Source organism: Trachymyrmex septentrionalis, unplaced genomic scaffold (assembly GCF_001594115.1).
Source record: "Trachymyrmex septentrionalis isolate Tsep2-gDNA-1 unplaced genomic scaffold, Tsep1.0 scaffold25, whole genome shotgun sequence".
Classification (NCBI taxonomy): domain Eukaryota; kingdom Metazoa; phylum Arthropoda; class Insecta; order Hymenoptera; family Formicidae; genus Trachymyrmex; species Trachymyrmex septentrionalis.
Genome location: NW_017305408.1, coordinates 1,240,009 through 1,248,026, shown reverse-complemented (window position 1 = coordinate 1,248,026; position 8,018 = coordinate 1,240,009). Strand labels below are relative to the sequence as shown.

At 35.0% G+C, this 8,018-nt stretch overlaps 1 protein-coding gene across 3 annotated transcripts in view; it reads right to left on the bottom strand.

Moving 5' to 3' along the window:
- The window catches only part of LOC108748894, a 144,404-nt gene extending 137,449 nt beyond the window's left edge, over positions 1 to 6,955 (bottom strand). For 2 of the 3 annotated variants that reach the window (XM_018487304.1, XM_018487306.1), the window contains exon 1: positions 6,705 to 6,955. The gene's annotated coding sequence lies outside the window, so the exon portion shown is untranslated. Of the gene's footprint in view, positions 1 to 5,127; positions 5,177 to 6,704 lie in introns of those variants that run through there. The other variant, XM_018487305.1, reaches the window with a different exon arrangement.
- Between the last annotated feature and the right edge of the window lie 1,063 nt (positions 6,956 to 8,018).

The window sequence follows — 8,018 nt, the reverse complement described above, 5'->3', positions numbered from 1 at the left end:
CGGTGCAATCTTACGTCAACCACGTGCTAGCGATCGAACGATACTGCCAGTATCCGTAGAATTTCGGTCCGTATATTTTTTCAAGCGGAGCTTTTATCATGACCGCTTTCGGGGACGCATCGTGCGTCGTGTCATCGGCTGCTCGTAACGCCGCTAAACTTTAATTGACGTGGACGCGCCGAGTATTAAACCGCGTGGACGTCAATCACAAAGGACACGTTGCCCCGTTGCAGCGTCAACGACACAAACTGGCGGGCAATAAGCGGTTATGTAGTTGACCGTACTATTGCAAGAGTGTAGCCGACCTCGTGTACATCCCTCTGATCACATTGGTATTCACAAAGTGGCTCCTACAAGCCTTAACGCATTTACGACCGTCCAAGTTTGATACCTTCGCTGTAATTTACGCTCAAGCCTCAAGCACGATTACGTTCCTTGCAATTAATAACTGCACGTTGTGCAGCGTAATCAAATTTCTTTCGATATTGCGTGCCAGGGGTGAGTAATCTCACGAGTGATGTCAAATTTTGAATATATATACTCGTAACAAACGCAATTTCATAGGCAATATTATCTGATTACCTTGACTATTCGCGTTGTAACAAGACAACTTTGTTGCATAAAGCCAAACAACTTTGTCCAGGAATTTTGTCACATATCACGAATTCGATATCATCGAGTATGTTTACTCACGAAATACAAGTTGCTGTGAGAGATTTTCGCGCGCGCGATACTTATCGAGACAGATCACTAAATGGATATCAATTTGATATCAGCTATCTGCCAATGGATTATACATGACAGGCCATACGCTATAAAATATTTACGTACGCAGGCTTTTGCTCTCAAACGTGCTTCGTGAAAATTTTAACGACATCGTTGCGTGCCAGTAACAATGTAACACAAGAGATAAATAGATTTACGACAAGCAAGCAATAAAAAATAATATTTAGTAATTTTATGTATATTTGACATTGTACCTCGTTTTTTTTCCGCTAACCGGGAATACTCGTGCGATAACAAAGACTTTGAAATATTCTCGCGTCTTTGTCGTTATTATTATCTTTGCGTTACGATTATCAGAGAAATAACTTGAAAATATAATTTTTTATCATATCACAATATTATTTCTTATTACATTTCAATTTTTTAACTTAAATTATTCAACAATTCTTTTTTTACAAACAAAGCATAAATTCTTGTTTTGTACGAGTATCTGTAAAACTAACTTCATATTTGGATTAATGTATGACGAAAGTTAATCAGATTTATCAAATTAATACAATAGTAACAATCCATCACTTGCGCTGTTACACTGCTGTTATCTGTTATACGGATAGCACAATTGGTTATTTGACAGCATAAGTGAGCGATATTTGTGGGATAGCAGTGCTGCAGTGGTGAATTTGCGCCCGGTAATACGATTGCGTTACTTCGTAATATATCAACATGTCAACAGCCTTCAGTTATTAAGCTCATACTTGCAACCGTGTATTAACTCCAAAGTTCTATAGTAAAATTACATTAATTAGATTAGTTGAAAATTAATTGATATATGAGATGTTATGAGCAAACAATGGACTAAGTTCATAATTTTTACTTTTGATTCTGCTGTTTTTAATTCTATTTACAGTTTTATGATAGGAAAAGTTTTTTTTAATATTAAGCAATTAAAGAAAAATTAACGAACTAAAAATATTTTTCTCTCAAACATAAAAAAAAAAAAATAAGAGAATTACGTTAATCAAAATCAATTCAGTCAAAATCGGTATAATAGTCGTTCAAACTTAAAGTCATAAACGATTAAGGATGATGATCGAATTGTGCGTAGCGGCGTATCAATCCCTTTTGCTATTAACCCGCAAAGCTTCATTACGGCTTCAGTGACCTGAATTCCTAGACAGTGCTATCGCAATTGAACATGCATCGGCAAGTGATTAACTAACGTGTCGGTTCCACAATATCACCAGGTTGGTCAGCCTGACGATATTTGCTATTTATTTCCGGCCAGACCTTAATAGCGTTTAATTCTATGACTCGCCGTCTGCCATATCCCGCGAATACACGTCAAGGAATGAGCTATCAAAGTTAGAACAGTCTACCGTTGTAACGTTGAGAGACCCTTGACATTCTGGTGAGGAACCGGCTCATTACAGTGCCTGTATCGCAGAACAACGTACCGTATAACAGGTTCCATTACTGAAACAGTTTAGATCACGCAATCGCACTGACACTCGCAAAGGCTGATCCATTGACAAGCTTTGCTAAGCTCGATAACCGATATTAGTAAGAACACGATCTCCGTAGTAAACGCACACAGGAAATATTCTATAAAAGTTATAATTCAGAATATCGAAATGCAGTAAGAAATGGGAATAAGTTGATGTCTGTAAAACAACGTTTATTATTTTTGCTTTGCAAAATTTAAAATTTTGAAAAAATTGTCATAGCATAATGATATTCATATAATATTAAAAGTAATCCACTGGTAAAGCAAAATTTCGATTTTTATAAAATTGCATTATTTATTTACATTTTTCTAAATTCTATGGATTTTTTTGACGTATTACGTAGGTATTTTGAAAGAATAATGCTTGTCATAACTGAATGTAGAATGACTTTGCGAAAAAATGTGTATTAAAACAAACGTATGACGAATAAATTATTTTGTTAGACTCTATCGATGAAATTCTTTCAGGAAAGTTTATTAATTGCAAGCTCGCGCGAATCATTTGAGTTTTGGCACTTGACGCTGACGAGTTTGCACAACGCTTAATATAAATGGAAAACCAGAGAAGTTTGTGCTCTCGATGTGTTGTCGCGATGCATAATTCATAATGATGCTGAACGGTCGCGATCGACATTTCTTTTTGAATAAATTTAATTGAAAGTTTAGTGGAATACAATTTAATAGATTGTTATGTTCTAATATAAGTATTATAAAGAACTAATAATATTTGTCTAATTAATCCACAGTACTCGTTTGCTTAATATTAGTGTTCCTTAGCATTTGCCATGTACTATATTTTCACACATTTTAATTATTAACATCATGTATTTCATATTGCAGTCTATATATTTTATTAAAAAAATATCTAATATATATCTGCTAATTTTATATATTTAGAATATTTTGGAGAGAGCATAATTTTTACCTACTCCCTTCATCCTTAATTCGAAAAACTTCGCGATATAGTGTGTTGTCATGTGCATACAAGCATATTAAAACCATTGTTTCGACCGACTATTGATTAGTAATAGCTCCCCCGAGAGAAAGGGGCAATTAACTCGTCTCTAGAGCTCTCATTTGTTCGTATGAAAAACCAATTTTGCAAATCGATTTTGCGTTTTGTGGCAAATACCTATCATACAGAGGCGTTTATTCGATTTTGAACCTGACATTTTGTTTAACTATTTTGTATAATTTTGTAATTAATTACTTGTTATCCCATTTCAAATAGATATTGTCATATTTCATTTCAAGAAAAATTCTTAACACGTTAAAGATTTTTAGACAATATAATTCTGGTGTTAAAATTTAATGTGAATAAAATAATAATGTGCTAAAATTTATTTTCCATAAAGCTAAAAATAATAAAACAGACGATATAGATATTCTTCTTATCAGATGCTTCCGCGATTTTATGTTACTAGGATTTTCAACGATGATGGTATTGCTTATCGAGCAGGATCCAGCGAAATACGGAACGAAATGTTAACACGGTGCTTGCAAGCGGCTTTTTCGACGCTAGTGCATTTCGTTGTATTTCACTTGGACGTTAACGATTTCCCAACGAAAACAAGATAATACTGGCTTCACGACAAAACAATCTTTAACTTTGACTAATTAAACCGTTTCCGACAGGACACATTGCAAGGTTTTACGTTTTAGAAAATAAAATTTCTCTCTTTCTCTTTATATCTATTGTGTTGCCAAAAATTAGTATAAAATAAAAAAAAATTGCATCACACATATACATGTATCCGTTAAACAAAAATTAATACGATTATTAAATAAAAATAAACAAAGAAATAGCACATCAGTTTAATCGGCTTGGTTGATCCGATATAAATTCTATTTTGGATATTAACAAGTAAACGATCATTAATTATGTTATGTGATAATATTAAGTATATTAATAAATAATTTTGAAATAAATTTTGTAACAGGAAATATTTCATATTCAATATTAAATCAAATATATGCAAAAACATTGTTAAATCTACATATTTACCGTCACATATTAGTGGCGTATTAGTTTTCTGATGAAAAATGATTATAATTCAGCCAGCATGATTAGTGTAATGAATAATTGCTTAATATCGATTGAGTTAACAAATAAAGTATATAACAAAGAGTTATCAGTTTATTCGGACCGATGACGCAGATTATTAACGAGATTGCATAAATTGGGACTATTTTTTTCTGTGTGTATCATACAGTATATTATCCTTCAAAACATGCGAATGTAATCAGCTATCCTGCCGTGGCAAATTAATTGTACAACACATGATGAATAAAAGATCAATATGAATAATCAATGACGTAAATTAAACCGATTAAACAGATTAATAATTGAAACCAATTATTTGCGGTCTCGTTTTGATTCGCAAAATGCATAAAACAAAATTGTAAGTGCGCTTTCACTTAATCATCTTAGAAGGAACGACATTCAGATGCTGCTTACAATGTCACACGCAATTTAACATTATTACAATGCTGGTCTAACGACGTAAGATATAAGCGCGAATTACCACGGAGAATTAAGACGAAGGAGAAAATTAAGGCAGCGCCCGCATAGCCAACTGCTACTCCCGTTAATTAGCAAATACGTTATCAGGGACATACAATACAAATCCAAATTAATAGTGATTATTGTATTCAGTTTAAGAAAAAAAAAAAAAAACAGATACTATAGGGAAAATGAAGAAATAGACAATTACAGAAAATAATGAATAATGAATTTAACCCGGTTATACATAATTTTACGCGAATAAAGATGTTAATATTAAATAATGTTTAACAAAATAATCTACTAATTTATAATTTCAATCTTATAACAGCATATAAATCAATTGAATTTCAAAAACTAAAACGTAAAAAATATCTTACATATGCATACTCACGTTAAATTTTGTCCAATCGTACACCGTTGATCAACGCCGGCGAGGAATCTTCGCCGGCGAGGGATGTGTCCCGTATGTTGATTAATTAATCACGTTCTCGTTATGTATACATTTACACTGAATTTCGTTAATATTTTACCAATTAGTCTCTATCCATTGTACGCTTTTAATAATCCTTTTGCTTCTCTCCAAGTTGTTCACTATGAACTAATAATACTTTCAATCGTGAACAGCACATTCCAATCTTGCGTAATTATATCGGGATTAGCACGATCCATATTCGATTTTGAATATCGATTTTAATTCTCTCGTTAGCCCCGAGTTGATCATTATTGACTAATTATTTTCACAGCGTTTACTTTACAAATTAATTTGTTTTTATGAAAATTTGGTATAAAATTTTACTGGCTGAGAAGATTGTTTAACGGCGTTTAATAAAATTAAATTTCATTTTTAACAATAACCATTTCCAAATGTATTAAATACCGATTTGCGAACAAATACGAGTTGGACTAAGGCGGAGCAGACATATTTAATTGTCACTCCTCGTTTGTTCCCAAGATCGGAATTCTGATAACAGAATGCGAACGGGGCTACGAACTTTCGCCCATGCTAAGTTCCCGTTTATAATTGCTATAAGAGCTTCCGATCGTTATTATTATCCCCACTGAATCAAGTCTTGAATGTAATTTGGCCAGTAACTTTCATTGAAACTGTGAGATGCACCAGATGCAAAGAAAAGACATTGAGTTAGCAAAGTTCCGTCACGTGGCATGAAAGCTTATGAATGTATTACATTTCACAAAAAAAATATTTTATTTTCCTGTGTAATATTTTTATCATTATTGATATTAGAAGTCAGAAATTATAAATATCTCGTCTTATATTTTTCATTAATTTTATGATATCGATATTCCAGTCATGATACCGTAAAAGTTAGACAATAGAGGAAATTAGAGGAGAGATAACACAGCATATTAGAGAACAGAAATTAGAGAACACACATTAGAAAAAAAAAACAGCTGATAGAAACTTCAAAATACTGCATTTTAAATTTAATCGATAACTACTGCCAAACTTTTCAATCATTATTATCGCACGTCGCAAATCGAGTTTCTAACGTAATTTAAGCGGGAAGTTACGCGAGAAGTTGGCGAACAGAAAAGGAAAGGAAGCGAAAGAGAGTTGGTCGAGAGAGGTTCGTAGGTTTGACACGAGGTGAGGGACGGGGTTGCAGGAGAAATGCGTCGTATCTTAAATTTACTTCGAGCACCTCGCCGCTTGTTTTCCGATAATGGCGAACGCACGATCGGACGTCACCACGCCGGCGTTTCTTTGGCGCGGATTGCACAGTGTGCAGAAATTATGTTTGCATAATTTTCAATCTCGCGATAGAAACCACCGACGTACCGACAAGAACTCGCGCGATCGTATTGGAGTATCACATCGATCCGCACGATTATCGTAAATAATTGATAACCGGATGCTCCTTCATTGACCGATAACAAAAGTCGCCGAATTGATCAACGAATTTATTTTCAAGGTAAACGGATTTAATTCTATCAATTGTCACTCACATCTAACACATTTCTCCGTCATTTCCCGTAGGAACGACGGGTTAATCACGCGATTATTTGCTCGTCACGACTGCGTCTCCGGATTGTGACCGCCTGCAGCAGCTTTACATGAATTAAGACTTTGATTTCCTTGAAACTTGTCGCGCACAGAGGGTAGCTTCCCTGTCGTTCTCGACGACGGCACGACGGGAGTAGTCGGCGAGCCCTCGATCTTCACCACCCCTTAAGCACGGACCGGGGGAGCGAAGGGCATCGCGTCGCGAATTGCACTGACACTCGCGGATTCTCCGTTTCCCGTAGAAGCTTCCAACACGAACCTCCTCCCTACCCCAGCGCGAGCTCTTACCCTCTTTCAACCCCCCTCGCGGGCCATGGCTTTTAGCGCAAGCGCTTGTGCTTTTCCGCGGACTGCGTCCTATCCTAATTCACATCAGCGTAAGCACGGACCTGTCCAATTCGTGCGGGACATTGAGATTTTCTCTCTTCGTTGCGTCATCTTGCGATTCCGACGAAATATAAGCGGCAGAGATTTTTCTTTTTTTTTTTTTTCTTTTTTCATACAAAACAATTGTCTTTCTCCAAACATTCAGATTTCGTAGAACGTTACGAATCGAATTTTGTTCGAGATCTTCAATGAATGTAATATCCATAATACAACTTTAATTTTCTTTGTAATAGTCGTAACATTTCAATCTCGCGTGTATAAATAATTATGTCTAAATGCTCAGCCAAATTTGTGTGGTCTCGACTGTGACGACACAACTTCGTCGCGTTTTACTAAAATCATTACTCAATAATCTCTCAGATGACGACTGTCTGATCTCGGTACTCCGAAAATCAAAAAGTATGCACCGAATCATCGCGGAATTTCTTAATTAAGTTGGGCGCTAGATACGAGCGTGCCACTCTTCTGTACGTTTCTTAATTATTTCGGTCATTATTCTCGACACCTCTCAATTGCGACGGATGATAACCGACTTCAACCCCAAACTAGGCAGAGATGATGGGTTCTTCGGAGCGAGTATAAACCAGAAAGCGAGAGAGGGAGAGAGAGACATATAAGCATTTCTAGAAGAATAATTTTCAATGAATAATTTTTCTGAAAAATCATAAGAAATTTTCTGTAGTTTGTGTCCTTACAGATAAATCAATGATTTACTCACAAGATTTAAAAGAAATTCTCATCATTCACTAAAAAAATATAATTAGTATTTACTTGATGTTTCGCTTTATTTAATATTTAATATGCAAAAACATATAACTTCAAAGGTCTTGGCCTGTGTTTGTTGGCTTATGTACAGAATACAGTGACTG